The sequence below is a fragment of the Lactuca sativa genome, chromosome 3 (assembly GCF_002870075.4).
Source record: "Lactuca sativa cultivar Salinas chromosome 3, Lsat_Salinas_v11, whole genome shotgun sequence".
In the NCBI taxonomy this organism is placed as follows: domain Eukaryota; kingdom Viridiplantae; phylum Streptophyta; class Magnoliopsida; order Asterales; family Asteraceae; genus Lactuca; species Lactuca sativa.
Window position 1 is genome coordinate 82,027,962 of NC_056625.2, and position 24,999 is coordinate 82,052,960.

The 24,999-nt window shown below is 35.1% G+C and overlaps 1 long non-coding RNA gene across 1 annotated transcript; it reads left to right on the forward strand.

Annotated features, from left to right (window-relative positions):
* The first annotated feature begins 936 nt into the window (after positions 1 to 936).
* LOC128132627 (uncharacterized) lies at positions 937 to 3,362 on the forward strand. Its single transcript, XR_008230884.1, has 2 exons — positions 937 to 3,070; positions 3,149 to 3,362. It is a non-coding gene; the product is annotated as an uncharacterized LOC128132627 (long non-coding RNA).
* The last annotated feature ends 21,637 nt before the right edge of the window (positions 3,363 to 24,999 follow it).

A 24,999-nucleotide genomic window follows, 5' to 3' on the forward strand; every position in this document is an offset into this window, starting at 1 on the left:
TGTAAAATTAATTTTTTTTTAGTAATTTATATAGTCATATTTCAAGTTATATAAAAATATAACAGTGTGTCTATGCATATATAGTTTACATATCCATCTTATTGTAACAGTTGGTGGCAAACTAAAATATATAATTTACATGATCAATTTTGTTGTTATTATTTTTATATTAAAAACATACAACTTTGTTATATAAACAAATCATTAACTTTTTTATGTAATATTTTTTATTTTTATATCAAACTTCAACCGATCCAACGGTGCCAACCCTAGACATGTGCGATGTGTGTGACCATACATGACATGTGTTATTTAGGGGTTCAAGATATGGAAATTCACTTCGACATATCAATTAGATAGAAAACAATGTTTGAGTGTCTAAAAGGCACCACATGTGTAACATCCAATTTCCAAGACAAGATCTAAAAGTTGAAGACTATTTTAAGTATTATTTTATTTTGATATATGTATATATTTAAATAAAGAGTTTAGTGAAAAGTATGTAATTGGCATCATCAATTTCTTGGGAGGTCTAAAGTATGCCTCAGAGATTCGTAGTGGAAAGAATATATGATCATAAGGCTAAAAGATAATCAATTGGTCACGTTATGCAAGGACTAATATTGAAAATATTTTGTAGATGAGGGACTATTTGGGTAAATTTGGATTTAATTTAAAAGAAAAAGAGAAGGAAGGGTTGAATATGTCATAATTGAGGTTTTGGGGGTTATAAGGGTAATATATGGATTGGCTTTGCAAATAATCTCGAAAGCTAAGGGGCATTTGGTAAAATGTTGGACTTAAATTGAAGGAATTATGGAATATCAAGGGTTGAATAGTAACTTAAGGATTTATTTCGAAACAATTAGAGATGGTAGGGGCTGGAAGTGTCAATCCTCATGAAGTTTGTATGGGATACGGGTATTAAACCCGTTACCTTCTCCATACCAAACCCTAAACCTAGTTGCTATGTCTCAGCCGCCACCACCTGGTTTCTTTCGTCCTTCGATCATCCATGGCCGCTAACGACTGCCGCCCAGCCAACGTCACCGCCATCAATGGGAACCGTCAACCATCCAGCTCCTTCATTGCTCCCGTCGCCGGCAAGGATCACGAGTAGTCACCTCCATGTTCTGCCAACAAGCTGTGAACCGCAAGGACCGACGACCCACTGCTCCCATGGACCGGTCGGACCGCAACGTCCTCCTTTGTCTTCTTCTTCTGCCGCTGCTCGGTTGCTGTAGCTGCCATTCCGGGTGGCTGTTGCGGCTGCCATTCTTCGCCAAATGTCTTGCACCACCACGGGTGTGGATGAGATCGTGGTACACTTCGGTGCTGAGCTAACATCGAGCATGATCGTGTGGACGTGTGTTACTTGGTTGAGACTCAAGAAAACTCGCGGTGGTGGCTGTCAATGAAACCACTGCTTGCCGCCACCTCTACTTCCTACTGCCGTGTCATGACAGCACCAGCCACCGTGGAGCTGGCTGTGAGTTTGTGTGATCCCACTTTTAATGTGTGTTATTTCATGTATGTAGTGTTGGTTTGGCCGGAATTTGCGAGAACAGCCACCTGCACCGTGAGGTGGTGGCTGCCACCATGTACCACCGTAGATGGGTGTATTTTAGTGAGTGTGTGTACATTTGGTATTTTCATTGTAACATTATAACCGGAGTTGGAATAATGAAAAGAAACCCTAACCACCACCGTGAGGCACCAACCGTCATGTTGGGTGGTGGTGTGCTTTTGCTTGCGAGTAGCTGATTTTTGGATGCTTGCACAAAATGGACTAGAAACCCTAACCACCACCGTGAGCCGCCGTTGACCACCATTACCCGAGGTGGTAGTAGGTGGTGCCCAACTAGTGAAATCCTAATAGGCCTACTGAACTCTAATGGATATAAGGACTTAATTTTAGGCCTATTGGGTTATGATGGGTTGGAAACCCTAATTTTGGAATTATGGGCTTGGACTTATCAGAACCCACATTTGGGCCATTGGAATGAAATTGTGTATTAAGCCCAATCACACCATATGATTTATTTTATTAGAGTGATGGACTTAATGGATTAAGTTCTTAATGGGTTCTCATTTAACCCTAATTGTCATTTTATGTGAAACCTTAATTTCATTTGGGCTTTATGTTGGGCCTTTTTATTGGGCTTTGGTGATTGAGCCAATATTAGGCCATCCAAGAACAATAAAATGGACTAGAATAATTTAATGGGCTTTAAGGTAAGGTCCATGTAAGGGGTTTGGGCCCAATTTTCCATAGATGGGCCATAGTTTGGGCCTTTATGATTATGAGATATTAGACCATTAGAAATGCAAAATGCTTGGACTGTACTAAATGGTTGGGCCTGTGATTAAGACCATGTAAAGGTTTGAGCCCAATTTGAAAAATTAGGCCATATGTTGGGCTTTGATTCCTAGTTTGACTTTTGGGCCTTTGGATTGGGCCTTGGGCTTGAATCAAGCCAAGATGGGGGTAATGTAGCCTGTTACTCCAAGAACTTATGGTTATGTGTCGGGACCCAATCATCAATTGGGTGTTATTTTGATATTGACAGTTCGGGAAGTTGTCATCCAGCAGCCAAGGTTTCATTTGCGGGACTTCAGCAGTGTGAGGTGAGTTACCTTCCAGTAGAAGTGGGTCTAAGGCTACAATGTCGACTCACTAGTAGAAGTTGTTTATTAGATGATTGTCTTTGTGATAATTATCTGGTATGCCATTATCGGTTATGTTTGTGTGCTAGGATGCTCTGTGATACATGTTATTAGTAGTAGGGGTGAAATAGTCCCCGATTACCGGTTGAAAGATGCTGAAGGGGAGGTCAGCTCCCAGATACCGATTTGAAGATACCGAAGGGGTAGGTCCGGCACCCAGATTTGCCTGACATTATGTTTATGTATGTTATGCTATGTTATTATGTGGTAGTGGTAGGGGTGAAATAGTCCCCGTTATCCGGTTGAAACAAACTGAAGGGGAGACCAACACCCAGATATGCTAGGCAGTTATCCGGTTGGAATAGACCGAAGGGGAGGCCGACACCCAGATATGCTTGGCTATGTAAGTTACTGTATGGTATGTGGTATGATCGGGGAACCCACTAAGCTTTGTGCTTATGGTTTTCGGTTTTGGTTTCAGGTACTTCGTTTTCAAAGGAAAGGAGCCGGCTCGATTGCAGCGCATCACACTATGTTTTTCCGCACATGAGATCTTGGGGATTACACTCTGATATTATTTTATGATAACATGTTTGACTATTGAAACTTTGGTTTTGACATGAGATGTTATTATGGATGTTTTTATACTTATGGTTTTATAATAACTTATTTAAAAATGAAAATTTTGGCCTGTATTTTTGGGATGTTACAACATGCTCAATATTTTTTTATTACTATCCCTATTGACAGTCTTGGTCATCATATGCCGCCAGTGGAGTATCGTGTTGTCCTCAAGTATCGCCTTATGATAACTTTATTTCCGGTTGATGAAACATTCCCTGTTTGTCGTAATGAATGCTTGGACTCCTTTAGGGATCATGCAATTCATTGTAGAGAACTCTCGGGTTTTAAGTACCGACACGATTAGGTTATGGATGTTTTGTTTGACATATTTAGGCACGTCAAGGTTTCTACTAAGAAAGATGCACATGTAAACTTTCTGGCTGACTCATTGGAAGGAAGATCAACATTTAGACATGCTGATGTTCTAGTTTTTAGATGGGTGAAGGGAAGCATGCATGTGTAAATCTAATAGGGGTTTCCCCTCTTATGGACTTGGGGAGTGAAGTGTTCACTGTGGGACAAACTATTTTAAAAACTACATCATGTAAAGTGGCAAAACATGAAAAAAACGTGCATTAAAATCAAAACACATTTATACATTTTGCATCTGATACTTTCGGTCTCCTTACGTCAGATGTTGTGGAGTTCCTCAATAGAGTTCAACGGGTCATGCATAGTAATGTTATGACCCTAAAATCTATGGATGTTGTTTTTAAAAGAATTACTTATGTCATCTAAAAAGAGGTTGTAACAAAATTTGTTGCTCGTTTACCTGCTACGTCCTACGTGCTTACGTCTATGTAAAATTTTTATTATTTATTAATGACACATTATTGACAGATAGCAACAATTTTTGTTTTAATTTATTTTATAGAAATTATTACTTATAAATGATTTTTGTTTATATAAAGAAATTATACCAATGGTCTATTTTTATTTTTCACACATACCTTAAAAAATTTGTGTTCAACATTCTTTTAGGATAAAAAGAGTTTGTAAAAAGCTATCGTTTAATCTAAATAACAGTTTGGAAAATTTGTAAAAGTAGCCATTTTGTTATATTAAATTGATAAAGATGGTATAAAAATTGCGTTAGCCTTAAATCCCCTTCAATACATTACTTTGTATGATTTTATCTAACAGTCTCAAGTTATTAATCCTTATTTCTATTTACATCTAAGGGTTTGAAGCCAATATGCCCTTCGTAATACCCCTTTGGTATTGAGTTTTCGGTGGAGATATATTAAAACAATACAAAATCGAAGAAATTTCTTTAAAAGTCATCCGATCATTAATACATTTTATTTGAAGTATAGATAGATGTATAAAGATGGGCATCACCTCAAGTTTTACAAACAAACTAATATATATTATGGATCATTCTCGGATTAGATACCAAAACGTCTTTGATCCGACGGTAATGAGTTATCATTAAGCCTTAGGGATAATGACTTAGGAGGGTAATAACGTTTCCTGTTTGTCCATTTTATGTCCCTAATGTATTTTTTGTGTATATACCACCATTAAGGTTATTATAACCGTTTACAAATAGTCATTTTAACAGAAAAAAACCGGTAAAAGAGATTATTTCTAAACGGTTATAACAACCTTAATGGTGTAATACACACAAAAAATACGTTAGGGACCTAATATGGACAAACGGGAAATGTTATTACCCTCCTAAGTCATTATCCCCGTATGAAACTATAAACCCCTATAGTTAATTTTTAAATAAGAAACGTGTAGGTCTTGGAGTTAGTACTTTGGATGTTTTCAACCTTGGTCTTCTTTATAAATGGAAGTTGTTGTTTCTTAATGACAATGAAGCTCTTTGGGTTAAAATTGTCAAATTTTGTCATGGGGAAGGTGGTGGTTTTTCAGATGATTCGAGAATAGGAACTGGAGGGGGTGTTTGGCAAAAGATTGTAGGATCCATTAAACATCTCCATGAAAATAGTTGTATTCCTTCTAATTCCATGTATAGAGTGGTGGGGGATGAGACTCAAACGAGGTTCTAGAAGGATGTTTGGTGCTTGGATATTCCTCTCAAGGAGCGGTTCGAGAGGCTCTTTGCTTTGGCCTTTAATCAAGATGCTTGAGTAAGTGAATAATGGGATTCGGGGGGATGGAATTTTCATTGGCGTCGAGGGATTAGAGGAGGGGCTGATAGATTAACATTTTTTATGGGCAGTATGCCTACTAGGTGGAACCGTTTTGTCCCAATTAAAATTAACATTTTTTATGGTGTGTGCTTTTGGATCGCATTCCGGTAAGAGCTAAACGGGTGGAAAGGGGGTGGTGATAGATTCCTTATTGTGTCATGCGTGTCATAATTCTCAAGAAAGTGTGAAACATTTGTTGCTGTAGTTTTCGGTTGTTGATCAGGTTTGGATTTGGGTTGGGCATTGGCTTCATTTGGATCTTCCCGTGTTTTCATCTATCCGTGATGTGGTGGATTGGGTGGATTCTAGACTGACGATTCATATGGAACGCCCGATTGTCGAGTCGGTGTTCATGGTGGTCATATGAGTGCTTTGGACGTTTCATAATTCTTTACTTTTTAGTAGCAATAAACCTAGAAAAGATAGGCTCTTTGATTCTGTTGTGGATCTCTCTTTTCGTTGGTTTTCGTTTCTGAATTCTAAGGCTCGGGTTAACTGGATGATGTGGTTACAAAATCCAATCCGACCTTAAATTGTTCTTCTCTCTAGCTCCTTGCTAGAGATTTTGTTTTGCTAGTGGTTAACTGGATGATGTGGTTACAAAATCCAATCAACCCAAACCTTTCTACTTTTTATTCCTTTTAATTTCAACAACTTTATATGAAATACACATATAAAAATAAATACTAAAAATCTTTAAAATATATATTCAAAATAATAAATACTAAAAATCTTAGGAGGGTAATAACGTTTCCTGTTTGTCTATTTTAGGCCCTTACGTATTTTTCGTGCGTATTACACCATTAAAGTTATTCTAACCGTTTACAAATAGTCATTTTAACAGGAAGAAACCGATAAAATAGATTATTTGTAAACGGTTATAACAACCTTAATGGTGTAATACACACAAAAAATATGTTAGAGACTTAATATGGACAAACAGAAAACGTTATTACCCTCTTAAGACATTATCCCTAAGCTTTATTTGAACACATGTAGTAATTAGAAATAGATTTGTTTATTGTTAAAAAATATAATTATATGTTAGAGAAAAATTTTAAACAAAACATATTTTTTCTTAAACAAACCCCCCCATCAAGTCATTTAATTTCATACTTTCAAACTTATAACTATTATGTTTATTATATATATATATATATATATATATATATATATATATATATATATATATATATATATATATATATAATAAATTAATTGATATAATAATTACTAATCTTTATTTTCCTTATATCAATTATTTAAATCATCAACATCATACTATCATTAATTATTTATATTTGTTCTTAATATTTTAGAAATTCTTTTACTAAATAATATGTATGAAGGTAAAATTACTGAAATCGTCTCTATGATTTGACCAAAATTGTATGTTTGGTTCCTAATTTTTTTTTTCTACTAAGATCGTCCACGTTGTTTAATTTTGTTGCGTTTTTCGTCAATTATATACATAAAGTTAGAGATCAAATGTACAGTTTTGACCAAATATTTGGGACGAAAAACACAACAAAATCAAATCATAAAAACGATCCGAATAAAAAAAAAATTAGGGATAAAGCCTACAATTTTAAACAAACTTATAGGGAAGATTTCATTATTATAGTCAAGAATGAATTAGCATGCAGCCATGTACTCAATATTTATTCATTTCTATTTATATACAATTATACACTCATATTTTACTAACGTAAATAAGAATGATGCACGGTTACTTTTGCTTTTATTTATATTATTGCTTTCATTTACGTTTATTTTCGTATAGTAATTATATTAATCTATTTTTTAATATTTTGTTTAATATATTATTTAATTTAACATGATATTTAAGAATATAATATTGGTTAAATTGCAAAAATGGTCCCATGGTTGGTAAATTTCTGTTGTTTTGGTCCAAAAAGTTTTAATAGTACACTAATGGTCTAAAATGGGATCTTTGTATGTTTTGTTTCCTATAAACTTAAAAACAAGCTTATACGTTATAACTGATGTTTTTCATTTTCTTTAATTTCTAAATACATAATCTAATATAATTTTTTATTTAAAAAAACTCAATTTACTCCTTTTCCCTTCCCCGTCTACGACCTTCATCAACAAACCCCCCAAATAATCGACTTCGTCTGCACAAGCCTTCAGCTGTCGACAATATGCTACATCGCCTCTCTCACCCCCCTTCAACCCGTCGGCGTATTCTCTTCCCTACTTCGTCGATGAGTGCAGATAGCGTCCCTAACATCCAATCCGCCTCCCACGTCGATCTAAAATCAACAAAGAAGGTTAATGGTGGTGGATTTGAAATCGTGAAGCAAAATTGATTCACTATCATCTTATTCAATTCATCATCTGCAAGCATTGATTCACATTGGCGGAGGATGTTTCAGGAACACCGACGGTCCATTGAAAATGTAGATCAACGGCAATCTGGTGATGATTTTCTATGGACGTTGTCGATATTGTTATGGTATCACAGTTAATGGTGGTCCAACAATCTAAGGTTCTTAAACGGGATTAGAGAAGCCAAATGAAGGGGATAAGGTTGAATTGATGAATTTGTAGAACCGAAAGCTTGAATTTGAATTTGCAGATTTGGTTGTGAAATTTGTAGGTGGGTTCTTGTTATTCTTTTCTGATGAACAAAAGTAAGATGAGTTATTATTGTTATTCTAAGCCTGCATTCATTAACAAAAGTTGTGTTTGTGAAAATCTAAGCAAATCAATCGTAAGCTCCGTGGTTTTTCAATAAAAGTTGGAATTGTAGTTCGTCAGTTTCTTTTGGTAATGCATATCTGACATGTGGTGATAAATAACCAGGGGGCGGTATGAGTTAGGCTTCTCGTTGTAGTCGGAGCAACACCACAATTTTTGACGGAGTTAAGGTTTTCCGAGCAACATAATATATATATATATATATATATATATATATATATATATATATATATATATATATATATATATATACTAGCCGTTTACCCGCGCAAAGCGACGGGTGGCCGGGTGCGGATCAACAAAATGACATAAAAATTTGTTAAACAAAATGACGAACAAATAGAGATTTCTTATACCTAGGCTAGGATTAAACGTAAGACATTTTTGGGCCTATTCGATTTTAATAAAAAGAAAAACAAAGGAGGAGGTAGCGAGCATGAGAGAGAACCAAGGTTTTGCGGTCAATGGCAAGACATTCATGATAGACGAATGCTAGATCAATGCGCCTCTTCCAGTTTATATGAAATGTTTTATAACGTGTACATCGTATTAGACCGATTCAAATGGATACGAAGAACACCTGGTCAAAGTTTGACCCATTCAAAATCTTATCATCATCATCTTGTTTGACTTTTTCATAAATGTTGACCGGATAAGATTTAGTATTTACCGATTCAATTGGATATGAGAAAACACTTGGTCAAACTTTGACCCATTCAAAATCTTATCATCATCATCTTATTTGACTTTTTCATAAATGTTGACCGGATAAGATTTAGTATTTACCGATTCAATTGGATATGAGGAACACTTGGTCAAACTTCGACCCATTCAAAATCTTATCATCATCATCTTATTTGACTTTTTCATTATTATTGACAGATTCAGTATTTAGCGATTCAATTGAATATGAGGAACACTTGGTCAAAGTTCGACCCATTCAAAATCTTATCATCATCATCTTATTTGACTTTTTCATAAATGTTGACCGGATAAGATTTAGTATTTACCGATTCAATTGGATATGAGGAACACTTGGTCAAACTTTGACCCATTCAAAATCTTATCATCATCATCATCTTATTTGACTTTTTCATAAATGTTAACCAGATAAGATTCAATATTTACCGATTCAATTGGATATGAGGAACACTTGGTCAAACTTTGACCCATTCAAAATTTTATCATCATCATCTTATTTGACTTTTTCATATTTAACCCATTCAATTTGAAGATAAGCTTAGAAGACCTATTCAAAATCTGTCTTTGACCGGATAAGATTTATTATTCTCCGATGCATAAAATTATTGTATATGATGCTTAAAAGCTTGTACCTCTTAAAATTCAACAAAATCTTGTAAATGCTTTTTAAGGTATAGATATATATATATATATATATATATATATATATATATATATATATATATATATATATATATATATATATATATATATATATATATATATATATTGGATGTAAAACCTATGTATTACACGAGTTCATTAAAAAAAATAAAATATTAAAATGTAAATAAAAAGTATTTTTTAAAATAAAATTTTGAAATAAGGAATGAAAAAACATATTAATTTTAATTTATTATAACATTTATTACATTTGATAGTTTACATATATAAGTATAATATTATATAACTTTTTAATTTTAAAAATTAAAAATAAAACCATAAATTGATATGTGGATATTATTTATTTAAAAAAATATCACAAAATGATAAGTGTCAAAACTAATTTGAGATTGACATGTGGCAAAAAAACCTTCATTTATTAGAGAGGATATATATATATATATATATATATATATATATATATATATATATATATATACACACATATACATAGAGAGAGAGAGAGAGAGAGAGAGAGAGAGAGAGAGAGAACATAATATGGGTCGAAGACGTTCTTACCTGCAAACATTAACATATTGAGAGAGAGAAGGGGTAGGTAATATATATATATATATATATATATATATATATATATATATATATATATATATATATATATATATATATATATATATAAAATCAAAATAAGTAGAATTTAAATAAAAGAAATTAAAAAAGAAGTAATTAAGAGCATATTTGTCATTTCATGTGGAGTATGGGCCAAAAACACACAAAAATACCAACCATAGGGATCAAAACCACACTAAGAGGGTGTTTGGGAATACTTTTTAAATGACTTTTGCTTTTTAACTTTTCTAAAAAGTTATAAAGATGTTTGGTAGATGCAAAAGTTCTTTTCAAAATAACTTTTTGTAGAGAAGAAAAGAGTGGGTTTTCAAAAGTCAAGAAAGTGTGACTTTTTGTAACTTTTGGACTTTTAAAGCTAAATCACACTCAAAAGTAAAAAAATACTACCCAAACATTTTTTAAAACCTACTTTTGGCTTTTGTTTCCTCAAAAGAACTTTTATAAAAAGAACTTTTAGGCTTAAAAAGTAATCCCAAACACCCCTAGGAATCCAAAATTAGATAACTGATGCATCACCAAACTTTTTTAGACCAAACCATATAATTTTGATAAATACAGGGACCATTTTTGCAATTTTTTCTATAATATTTTTTAAACATTCAAACATAATGTTTAGAATCCCATATAATAAGCCAAAAGTTTAGATAAATGTATATTTCTTATTTTAAGTGTATATTTTATAGTTAACTAGAAAGGTGTCCCCCCTCCCCCCTTTGGGGGGGGGGGGGGGTTGGTAGGTGTCACTTTTCTTTGAAAGTATAGTACATTTCCTGAAATAGTTGCCACAATAAACTATATTGGTATTCTCTGTAATTCGCTTGCATATTGCTATTTCTTAACCATACTAAAGTACATTGCTATTTGTTAACATGGTGTCTTTATATGGGAACATGAGTTGTATTTGAAAGTAAACATTCATAACTTTCGACTGTAAATTTAAGATGAAACAAAATCAAACATGTGGATTGTAAATTAAATAAACACAAGAGAACAATTAGCCAAATATGTACCCTACAAACTTGGATTGCATGTCAACAGCTAACTTTGAAGAAAGTGAAGAATCCTTTAAGACGTCAGCATGATCAGCAGTAATATTTTCCCGAAAAGTATATTGTAAAAAGAAACATGATTTTTAAAGGTTTATATAACAGTCAGACCTTAACATGTTCCTGTACATAATGCATTTTAAGCCTTAAATTGTTTTTCCTACTGGGTATCCACACGGGTGTCAATGTATATGGGATTGGATTTTCATGTAATACATAACGATTCTTGATAATGGACAATGTTTTTTACCATCACTGCCTTAAAGGCTTAAAGCACCCGAAATCTCATTTGTATTCAGTAAACAATTGAAAATGGTCAGTGTCAAAAAAATATAAAATCGAATGAGTAACTAACACTATATAAAAGAAAGTAATAAGATTTAACATAAATGGTGGCATTTCCATATACCTCTGCCCCAACATGCAAAACCTGATCCCATAAGTTCTCCTACAAAAACAATAAGTAACAACACATTAAACCATTAAAAGAGAGATAAAATTATTAAGAGATAGGAAAATTTTAATATAATTGATAGATAATAAGATACCAAAGAAAATAGTGATCGAGATCACACTATGGTCACAACCCATCACACTGTTCTCATGGATCACCAAATCACCTTCCTCTTTATGTTATGATTTTTGTGCACTTGATCAGATGATAAAATACCTAAGAAAATTGGTAGGTCTTTTCTAGTGTAAACGAACAACTTAAATTGTAACAAATGAGAAGAACTTAAGAACAATGGTTGATGAAATGGTGTTTATTATAAAGTATTAGTAATTTTAACCATTCCATCAATATGTATCTAGTCTAATGTGTGCAAGTAGTCAAGTAGTTTTTAAATGCAAGAAACAACCACATAGGAACTAATATTTGCTTCAAGAATATAAATAAATTCATAAAGAATTACCTGATCATTTGAAGGGATGGGGTGCCTCCATGAATCCTGATGGTGTTGGAGATTTTTCACTATTAGGCAAACGAAATAACATTTAATCAAACTTACCATCCCCAGAACTAAGAAGCAAACCAGCAAGATTTTGGTCCCCGAATGATAATTCAACAGAAAAAACATAAAGAAAAAGAGAAAAGAACGGATTTTTTTGGGCTCCCTTGTTGCTCAGTAATTGGAGAAGGAAAAAGAAATAAATTTCCACCAGGTCGCTTACTTTTTGAATCGTGTGTGTGCATCTCTTCTGCAAATAGGTTTACCAACATTGATGAAAAGCGTAGTACCTCTGCAAACAATCGTTCGCTGTTTCTCTGTATTCTAGTAGCAAAAGATTTGATTTTGATGGGTGGTAGTTGAGAGGGATACGAAGGGGGAACCGATGGTGGTCTCCAGAGAAAAGGTATAAAATCCTAAAATCCATGAAATTTCCATAAAATTAGGAGTTCACGAATCACCGAATCAGTAGCAGAGATGTTAACTTTGTTAAGAAGAGATTATAGTGATCGAAAGGCCTGATTTCATTCCATAATTTACACGCCATATATAGGCAGATTACAAGCTGTTAATGAACGAATCTACAGGAGTACATATAGGAGATATTATAGGATCTCTTTTGATGGGTTTTGAGCAATACATCAATCCTATGGTGTACATGCAAACCCTAATAGCTTTTGGATCTAGTTTGTCTAATGAACATGCAATTGAATATCCAAAGCTATAAACCCTAGATCTAGCATACAATTAATCATATTAACATAAATAGGGTTTATATCTGACCTTTGATTGTTATATAGCAATAACAATCAATCCTTAGCTTCAGAAAGCTTAGTGCCTCAAGTGTTGCACCTCTAATCAGGGTCGGCTCAACCAGTTTGGGGGCTCTAAGCGGCAAAAATTTGAGGCCCTTTGACATTACTATAGTTAATGTTATAAACCCTCCTTTATCCGGGCTTGGGACCGGCACTAATAAAACACTTTTCAAATGCATGAAATTGAAAGTTGTTTTGAAACAATCCAAATGAAAGATAAATATAAAAAATTAAAATTACAAACAATTGCAATGTAATTTGGAATGACCACCTATTACTTGAAACAATGCAAATGAAAGATAAATATAAAAAACTAAAATTACAAACAATTGCACTGTGATTTGGAATGATTGGGACCACTTCTTCTAGTTTACTCTCCATGCACTTTTACTTTTATGATATTTAATTTACTATACCAATTATAAAAACACAATAAAACCTTTTAGACTTGGGCTTTCATCGTGGAAATTCTCAATAACTTAAACAATTGAAATCAAGATTACTTAATACAAAAATCATGATTGAAAGCATATGGAAAGCTCAACAGATTCCAACACAAATATTATAAAGTAAATGACAAGATTTAAAAAGTATATAATAGTTGCTCTGTTGCTCACAATCTGCTAAACCTAATTCATTGGCTATTACCCACAACTAGATAATCACAAATGATAGAAAAATCAAAACTAAAAAATGAAGATACAAAGCATATTACCGACTTACCCTTTCATTCATTCAATCACAATAGAATAGCATTAGCAGCAGAATAACATTAGCAGCAACATCAGATCATCAAATCAGGAGAAACCAAGAATGAAGAAGGAAGAAGAATGGAAGTTTAAAGAGTGAAGAACAGCAACTTGCAACGATTCAGTGAGACAACAACTCAACATAAGAGTAGAAGAAACGATTGGAGAAGGGCTTGTATTCGAGAACGAGAATGGAAAAAAGAAGGAAAGTTTTATGCTACATCATCGCTTGATTGAAGAATCAATAACAATTAGTCAATTACGCCTAATTTTTTGGAAGCTACTAACCTTGGATCAAAAGTAAACGGGGCCCCTTACAATTGGGGGCCATGAGCCCTATCTTTACTAACAAAACAATAAGGCCGGCCTTGCCTCTAATGGAGTCACAAACACCACTAAGCAACAAGATGAAGAAGAGAAGAGCGGGGAGGCACCAAAAAACGGGTGGAAACCCTAATCCAAGTGTTAGCCACGTTTTTGGTGCATAGAGGGCCTTTATATACATGTAGGCTATTAGGGTTTACAACTAGGAAACCCTAATCTGGATGCTTAAGCCCTAAGAAACCCATTGACTCCTTTAACATATCCCTTGGACGAATTCCTTATGGGCTTCCCATAGAATTCGTCCAACCTATATTATTTAGGTAATCCATAGCCCAATTGCAATTATCTTATAATTACAAATCCAGTCCCCTAAGTTTAAATAATCTCTTTTAGCCACAAAATTAATTCTTAATTAATTCTTGATTAATATTAATTAAACAGTATGATTTCTCCTTTAATATATTATTCTCATAATATATTAATAAATCATAATTAAACCTTTCTCTCCTTAATTCATCCTACATATTGCTATGGTGAAGGTAACCCAAAAGGACCATGCTCATAATCGGGTCAAGTACATACCAAAATAGTTATGGACTTAGACACTAATCCAACAGTCTCCCACTTGGATAAGTCTAATAACTATTTTTCGTATGACTTTAGAACCTGATCAGCAATCGTAGCTTTCAAAAGCCGCTTTCAACTCTGATCTTATCAGATAACATTTCCTTTAGATAAGGGATCATATATTTCTCCATTCTCAAGATATCGTATAGATATAAGATATGAATTTCAATCATTCTCTCTATACTGTTTCCCGACTTCCGATTTATGATTATTGACAATAGACTACAATTGAACACATCAACTTAGTCCTGGCTTGGCCAAGCGCTTAGGTGTCATCACTAAATCATCGAGGGGCCCACAGATATCGCTTTTTTCCCACTTTGGGCAAAAGGAATAGATAAAATTCGACTCATATGCTTGCTTGCATTTACTGGTCGAATTACACACAATAATAAGTTTTATAACACCAAGTTACTGGTGCGTTTACTTATTATCAATGTGAAACTGACCAACAAATAACAACTCACACGTCTCGGTTTCAAGATTATACAATATTATCGTCTCACTAATCACCCGTGATAAATCCATGAAGTGATCCAAGTGAGCGTGGGTTTCATCCAATACTCTAATCTTATTAAAGCACTCATGAACTCTGCAGCAGACTTGTGCTATGTCTAAACTCTTCTGACAATCTACAGACTTTTCATGATAGTCTTCCTTCATACTTACTTCCAACGTATGACCGACTGTAGAGGTTCGAATAACCCAGTTATTCTGGAAGTCAAAACATGCAAACTGAAACACAACAATAATACTTAATCCTATATGGCCCCAAACTTGTGAGAGTAAATAAAACACTTCTATTTAAACACAACTTTGATTACTCATTATTCATCGTTTACTGTTTCAGAAAATCAACTTATTACTCAAATTACAACGATAGTTGTCCCATGCACAAAGCATGCACACTATGTTTCCTATGGTCCTTACTTTGTGAGATAGATCAATTGAAAAACTTTTTCCAATGATACTCATTTCACAATTCCCAATCCTTATCATTAGTGTTAGAACACAAGGTTCTTGCCACTACTAGAATATGCTAGATTCTAACATTTTATGCAACGATCCTTTCGCAAAGTCATAGAACAAAAGTCACCAAGACTTGGCCAATGAAATTACAAACTACTTATCGGAAATTGTTACAAGACAATTCCATAGACGTGAAGTCTCACATTCAAAGTACATTCCTTTGAACATCCTTCTTGCATAAAATTTTCTAATCTAGACATAGACTCTCAATATCCAACTCCCAATATGGAAACATTTCCATATTTTCCATATGACAACTCATTCTTAATAGAATCTTATCTATTCATAATAAAGTCGATATGGTCCATCCAATACCATACTTCAAACTACTCACAAGCGACCAATCCTCAACGATATTTGGATCGTCCTTTGATAGTTGTTTAATTATTTTAGTCAAAACCGATTCTAGTCCCTTTTCCCTCTTGATTCCCTAGGAATTTGGAAAATTTTAGAATGGTCGAATATTGCAGCATATGCAATCGATCCTATACCTGAAGCGTATAGGACACGATGTATAATGTCTTACATAAAGATATGATACTTTACCAATCTTTTGCCATAATATTTTATGTGTCACATTCTCACAATTCGAACTATGAAGAGGGATGCTGTAATCATAATCGAAATTTAAGAACACACTATGTATCATTTGACTAAATTTATTAAAATTTCTCAATCTAAGCTTTAGATTTTGAAACGAAGTATACTATTCTCTCCCTTAATTATAGCAAAACATCTTTTCAACCCATGCAACTTTGCATATTGAATTTTTGTTTTTCTATAATTAATATTGCTAACTTGCAATACTTGCCATAATAATCATACAAGCATAACACTTATGCTCCCACTATCATGATGATTATTATCATATAAGCATAACACTTATGCTCCCACTAGCTTTGACATGTATTCAGAAAATAGTTGGACTTCCAGAAAACAATGTCTATTCAATTTCTGAAGCTCATATTTCTAATACCAGATGCTTCGATAAGCCTTTATCTAAGCTTCTTAAACTTATACACCTTTGCCTTAGATAGCTCATATGTGTGTCTAAACAATTCAGAACTTATATCAATAAGTCCCAAATGTTAGACTAATTGCCAAATCTTACAATTCGAACTATGGAAAGGGATGTCGTAACCATAATCAAATTTGAGAATATAATTTTTCACAATTGCTATCTTCTTAAAATCTCTCTTAGTGAAAGCATTTCCTCACAGTCATTTTCATGAAGGAGGGAATCTTATGACACTTAGATTTTATGGTGTATGAGTTCCTATCCATAAGAATTTGCCAAAACCAAAGTTTGCATTCAAATGAGAGAAATCTCATATGGACTGAAGTTTCTTAATATTGATTTCTTTCCTTATGGTAACACGAGTGCCCACCATGTCTTCCAAGTAGTTTAGCAGCTTATCCTTACATATCAATGTACTTTCCATCGATCAAGGTGCTTTGTCTTTATGCATTCAAATGAGAACTCATAGAACTCACATACATATTTAACTCAATTGGAATGGCACAGAAACAAAATAATGTCAACACGATAGGTTGTAAACCTCAAGTCGTGTGCTAGTGATGATTGATAAGGTTTATTCTTGAAACCTTTTTCAAGATCATTAAAACTCCCACTGACCTCTTGACGTATATGATTCTGTTGTCAGGAAACTTTCCTAGACAAAACCAATATTCAAGAGTTAGTGTAGTTCTTATCAAGACAAAACACTTCACATAATTGGTAGTTGGTCTTTGTATTATCCAAGACAACACAACTTACCAATTTCAGATGTGCAAGAATAAGAAAACTTTTCCATAAAGTAAAATTAAACTTTTATTGGTTCTAGTTGGTCTTTGCCAAAACCAAAGTATGATTGTCTTCTTGATATAACCATTGAGCCGCACCAGACGACTCTGCCACAAACTCATTTGAAATGTCTTCAGGAAAGAGTAGCTCCATAAAGGTTGAAGTAACAACGGAAGCATCTTTAGACATGAACTCTCTTTCTATAGGAGTGAGTGGTGTAGTTTCAACATCAGGGGTATCATTCTGAACTGGAGATTTTGACTATCATGATGTACATATGACTTCCCCTCAGGCGAAGCAGAGGACTCCCCCTCAGGTTGTGAAGAGGATACCATTGGAGGTCTGTAGACAACTTCTTCGTCTTCGTCTTTAGAAACATTCTTCGAACCAGAGATAGATCCAGATGAGCTCCCCGAAAACACATTTATGGATTTGAAAAGAGATGTGTAATCAAACAACCAATCCGGACCTACTCGAGCATCTGTCTCATTTTCTTCCAACCAGCACATGTCATAAGATTCTACAACCTACTTTGTCTTCTTATTGTAGAACCTATAAGCAGTGCGAGCAACATACCCTACGAAGTAACAGTCATCGACTTTGGCATTAAACTTTGGGTTGGTCTCTAAGTGAACAAGGGTGCAAGGGCAGCCAAATACACGGAAATGACTGACTGAAGGCTTGTAACCATATAAGATCTCATACGGAGTCTTCATCTGAGCTTTGTTGATGAAAATGCAATTTTGAACGTAGCAAGCAATGTTTATTGCCTCGGCCCAAAAGAAAACTGGTAGTTTGGAGTCACACAACATCGTCCTTGCATCGTCTATTAAAGTTCTGTTTCTCCTCTAAGCAACACCATTTTGTTGAGGTGTGTGAGCGGAGCTGTATTGACGCATAATACCCTTTTCTACGCAAAAATGATCGAGAACAGAATTTTTGAACTCTATTCCATTGTCGATACGAAGCGCCTTTACCCGTTTGTTAGTTTGGTTCTCAATCAACACAATGAAGTTCTTAATTAGATCAACAACCCCAGCTTTGTTGGATAGAAAGAAAACCCACGTAAAACGAGAGAAATCATCAATCACAACCAGACAATATGAATTTATGTTAATGCTGAGAACGTTTACTGGTCCAAACAGATCCATATGTAGCAATTGAAGCACCTGCCTAATTGAGTTGACTTGTTTTGGTAGGTGTGGTTTTCTGTGATGTTTACCTTGGGCACATGACACACATTTTTCAAACGTGATAAAGTCTTTGACAGGAAAACCACGGACCATCTCATTCTTTTCAAGACGATTCAAGTTCTTGGCGTTAGCATGATCGAGTCTTCGGTGCCATAGCATTGCATTTTGTTCTGAGATCTTTGAAAAGAGGCACGTAACTTGTTCTAGAAGATTGTTATTCATATCAATGATGTAAGCATTCCCATCCCTTTTAGATTTGACAAGAATCCACTCTTCTGGGATGATAAAGCCTGGCTTGAGAATCATACATTCCTTTTCAGTGAGATGTGTAGAATTGCCTTTTTCGCATATCTAAGACACACTCAACAAACTATGCTTCAATTCGAGAGCAAAGTTGACATTCTCGAAACTTAACACCCCATTTGTGACAGTTCCTCTTTGAGTGATTTTGCCACCTTCTCCACCCACAAAGGAAATATATCCCCCATTAAAAGATTGAATATTATGCAGTTGGGCTATATCTCCTGTCATATGCCGGGAGCAGCCGTTGTCGACGAACCAAGGTCTGACGACATTCCCCCGCAACTGTCCCTACAAAATGTGTGGGTTTATTTAGATTTGGGAACCCAGGTCATCATTTTCCTGGGTTGTACCGATGTCTTTTCAGATCTATCATTATTTAATAACTTTTCAGAGGACACAGATGATGGATTAGAGGCTAATTTGGGCAACCATTGCTAATTAGGTTTTCTAACAGTCCCGGGTTTTCTACCAGAATTGGCTGAATACCCATTGCTGCTTCTTGACGAAACCGACCTTGGCTTGGCCATTTTCGGTTTTGGAAAACTGTTTGGGACTTTGTTATGAATGACCATTTTATGCTTTTGAAAAACAGTCCGTTTTCTACTCCGATCATCCTTCCAATCATCATTCTGAGAACAATTTCTAGAGGACTTTCTAGTTAAAGACCTTCCTCTGAATTCGTTCTCTCCTCTTGGTGAGTCAAAATGTATAAACATTCGATTAGGACAATTCCTAGCTATACGACCACCAATACCACAATTGAAACAAATCTGTTTGTTATTGTTAAAACTTGTAGTACATTGTTCAGATTTGTTTTCCATACCAACACCCTTGCTTTTCTCACATGAACAAGAACAAGCATTAGGTTGTGAGACAAGTGAGCGTGCATTAGATGGAGAAACTTGTGAAACTGGTGGTTTTTCATTATTATCATCACAAACATTAGAATTGCCAACCACATCATTCAAAATAGTATCAGACACTTTAAAACCATTCAAAACAGTATCAGACGGTGTAGAAACATCACAAAAAACATTGTCACTTGCAACATCAGAAAAATTATTGGTTTTATTTAAAACTAAAACTTTAGGTTCAGAATCAGTTTTATTTTCAAAAACAGATCCGTCAACGTCGTGCTTTGACTGATTTAAGGATTGATCTGCAAGAGAAGTAGAAATGTTAGTACTTTCAACATTAATAAATCCTCCCGAAACAAAACTAGATGGGTTGCCATAAACCATGAATGGTTCATTGGCAATCTCTTCCTTGGACAAAGGTTGAAACTGATATGAATGGTTGAAAGGAGGAGGCACTTGACTATACCCTAGAACCTTTGAATGATTTCGTTTAAATTGCATGTAGTGGTCTATCATATTGGCAACTACCTCACTTGATACATCATATTTTCAAAAATCAAAATCAGCAGTTTCAAATTTGCCCTTTAATGTTTCAATTCAGCCACTAACTCAGAGTTTTGTTTCTTTATGTAGTTATAATTTTCACATTTATTACAATAGTCTTCCTGAAGTCTCTTAAAATCCTTTATTTTAGATTCTAGCTGGGCCTTAAGAGGTTTTTCTCATTTTCTAAGTTGGTAACCCTCATACCTAAGGTCCTCTACTTCCTTTTTAAGCAAGTCATTATGTTCACGAGGAATTGTAAGGTTCTCTACTTCTCTATGTAGTGTCTCAATTTCTTCATGGAGAAATTTAACATAATCAATACAAGATTGAGAGCATGAGGGTATACTTACCTCGTTTTTATTTGGTTCCTGAGAAGAGGATACCATCAACACAAACTGTAGCTCCATCATTTGATCTTCAGCTGCAACAATCTCTGTCGGAGCATCATCACCAACCTGTGCCAAATAGGCATATTCAGGTCCTGATATGTTCAGGGCCTGCATCTGATCCTCCCAGTCAAACGATTGCGCAACCATGGTCTTCTCACTTTTGACCTGAGCACCGCTTCGATTGTTCCCAAATGCAACCATTGTCCGATCATTATTCAATCTTCTATCCGGCTGCGGACACTTACGAGCAAAATGCCTTGGCTCGTGGCAGTTGAAACAACGCCACTTTCCTTTGCTGAACCCTACCTTCTTGTCAGCACTTATTCCCCAGTTTTTCTTTCCGGTCTTCTTGGCAAACTGTTTCGCCCTGAAAACTGCCATGGCGATTTGCCATGTGATATGCATTTCTTCTACATCTTCAGGGTGAATTTGATCGAGATTAGCAAATGACAATTGGGGCGGAAGATCTTCGGCTACAAGTGCATTGTAGCAGATAACAAGCCCTTTAGCAAGAGCAAGATTTTCATCACCCTCCTTTCCATTTGACGAGGAAGCCACATTGGAGGGAGAAGCAGCTTTAGTAGCCACAAATGATTGATTCTGAGAGAAAAGCATGGCTGATGCAGTAGGAAGAGAAGAAGCTGATGGAGTGGAAAGAGACTGCATCTGAGCTTGCTGAGCAGCAAAGTGTTGACCTGCAGAAGAAAAAGTGAGAGATGAAATAGCAATGTTAGAAAAGATCCTAAGGTTTGCAGCTGAGTATGAATTCATATGATTTATCTCCTGCTGCTTGTCATCAATATCACAACCCTTGATGACTGCCATCACTTCAGCAAGAGAGAGCCAACTTAGATCCTTAGTTTTCTTTATAGCAGCTACATTCATGTCCCATGACGTTAGGAGAGCATTTAGTAGCTTCTTGCTTATTTCAGACTTGGTGTAAAAGATCCCGACTACAGTCATTTCAGTGGTAAGAGTTGTGAATCGTTGCAGCTGTGCTTTGAGAGTTTCTCCAGGAACGTAGTTGAACATGTTGAACTGTTTTCGCAGCATATCTTGGCGACTCTCCTTCATGTCTTCATTCTCTTCATAAACCTCGATTAGGGCTTCCCACAAAGCCTTAGCAGAAGTGTACTCCCTAAAACCTTGAGCTATGTCCAGAGATAGGGCCATAGTCAGAGTGGCCAAATCCCTTTCTTGCTCTTCAACCTTCTCAAAGTCTTCATCTGTGTAATTCTCAATATTCTTTTCAACCACTTGCCCTGCAACAGTGGTGGTTATTCTGACAGGATCTTTTATGATGCTTCTCCAAATTTTGAAGTCCTTCATCTTGATGTACTTCTCAATCCTGTACTTCCATTTAGGGAAACCTTCAGCGGACAACAGTCTTGGAATTCGAGTGGTTGTGCCCATTACAGAATCCAGCTCGTGGTGGTGTGTTTGACTTTGTGAATCCATTAATATTAAATAGAAATTAAATTATTTAAAAAATAAATTAAGTTTCCGTTCAGACAGAGGTTCACAGTCAAAGGAGGGTTTGCGGCCGTAAACTATGTTCACGGTCAGAAGAGAGTTTGCGGCCGTAAACTCTGTTCACGGTCTGGAGTTTATGGTCGTAAAGTGAATGCGGTCTAAGTTTGCGGTCTAAGAATCCAAGTTTCCGGTTTTTGAGAATCCTTATTCACGGCCTAAGAACCAAGTTTACGGTTCAAGAACTGAATTGAGATTGCGGCCGTAATCTCTGTTTACGATCGTAAGCCATGACCATAATCTTCCAGAAATTCGAGAAAAACGTAGTTTTTGAATTAGGCTTGAAACCCTTTCGCATCAAACACTAACTTCAGTCGTAAACAATGAGGAATACAGTCAAAGATTCAGTTGTAGGATGCTTTGACACTGGTTTTGCTCTGATACCAATTGTAAGGTCCTGAAACGGATCTTACCAGTGATCAAACAACAAACACAATCAATGATAATAGAGAACAAGTAGAAACAAGAATGATAACAAGCTTGCACACGCTTTCTATTAGGAATTACGTCTGGTACAACTTGTGGAATAGCAGCCGTGAACTCTGTGGCATCAACAACTAACAAAAGACCTAGCACACCTCTATATATACTGGACCTGGGCCGGCCTTGGGTTTACGGGCGTAAACAGGCTTACGGCCGTAAACTCCTAGCAGACCGTAAACTACTCAAAAACTACCAAAACATGCATATTGACTCAAAAGAACCTGTTACATTGAAAGTCTAGACCAAACCATTAATTAGAACCTTCACTCCCCCTTCTTCTTAGAATAGAGAAACTTTTATCTTTCTGCCTACTTGATCTTTCTTTATTCGTTCTGCTATTCATTGAAACTCTTTCAATCAACTCAGAATTACACTTAATCTTATAAGTATAATCATATTAACTAAACTTTAGTAAATCATGACGAATATCTTTATTACTCTTGTGGTGGACTTGATCAACACACAACCTAGTGTACTTGATCTCCTAGTCCTTCACTTGATTCTTTTGTCAATGAATTAGTCTTGAATTTCTAATTATAAAGTTTCTCATTTATCACACAACCAAGTTGTATGATTCCAAGTTTCTGTCCAATTGAAACTTGGGCGATGAGAAATCTCCCTATTTGGCAAATTCTCGACATTTCCACAAATAACATAATTAAGAATAAAATACATTATTATTAATAATAGAAACCTTCAAACATCAATTTTTTCATACATGCCATTGAAAGGATAAATAAATAAGATAAAATCAAAATTTATTTTATTGCGGAAAAATTTGTCCTTACAATGCAATTCAATTGAAAAACTATGTTATTACATATTTCTTAACAATCTATTCTAACTCCAAGTAGTAGCTCATGAATCTAAACTTTAAGCAATGCGATCGAAATCCATTTCTTCACGATTAGATTCAACTCACTTCTTCCTTTAAGCTTCATCTCTTTTCTTCGATCCTACAAAACATCAAAATGTAATCTTATCACATAATGTATTATGAATCTAGAATAGGAACTTAAAAGAGTTAGATAATAAATTTTACTTGAAATAGAGCCATACGTCTTGACTCTCCCGTCTCTTAGATCTCTCAGGTAAATAAGGCAGCTTCGTCTCCAATGCCCCTTCTCTTGGCAATAAAAGCAAATGGACTCCTTTGGAATGACACAGGAATTATCTCAGAGTTTACGTTTTCTGGATCTCTAATGTCATCATTTTCAATGTCCATTGAAGTTTGGGAGTTTTATTCACCAGACAAATTTGCTTGACCAGCACGCCAAATCATTGCTGATTCAGCAGCTATAAGCAAATAGGTGAGATCAATGAGGGTCACTTCGTGATCCATCATATAGTACTCTCTAACGAACTCACTATATGATTCAGGAAGTGATTGAAGAACCTAGTCAACAACCAATATTTCGGAGATATCGACACTTAATATCCTTAACCTATCAATGTGTGACTTCATCTTTAAGACGTGTTCACACACAGACTTTCCATCTTCGTGCTTAATTGCCAATAGGGCTTGAGTAAGCTTGAACTTTTCAAGCCTTCGAACTTGTGGTTTAGGGAGAACAATTGGAGGAGGTGGAGGAAGTGAAGCATGATCTCTTGTTCCTCAATCATATCATGAAACATCATCTTCATTTGGAAAGCTTGTTCCATGGGATTTGGGAAGACCATGATTGTCAGAACTAGACATCTACGAAACGGGAGAAAATTCAAGTTAAGTTGATTAGAATTCTTGATGTAACACCCAAATGAAACATCAAGGCTAGGATCCAACACAATACTCTACAACCTAGAAGAGGGATGCTGTAATCTACTCGCAGAATATTTGAAGGTAGGTAAATGACGATTTACCAATTTCCACCATGAAACACGAAAAGGAAGTTTAAGTTTTAAATGAATTGAAACTCCTAGATCTTTTGAGATTCATTGAACTTTTCAATGGCATGTTTAATCTCGATTATGCCCTTCTATTTGTGATTGGGATGCCGAGGATCACAAATAAGGTGTGAATAACCATGCGAATCACGTGGTGTACTCAATGCTACTATCACCTAATCAATGTGCCGGTTAGCCACACACACTCCATTGATCTATGATAAGCATCGAGCCACCCTTCGCCACCAATGTCATCCCCAAATTAGTGTGCCTGTTAACCACACACGCTCCACTAACGTTT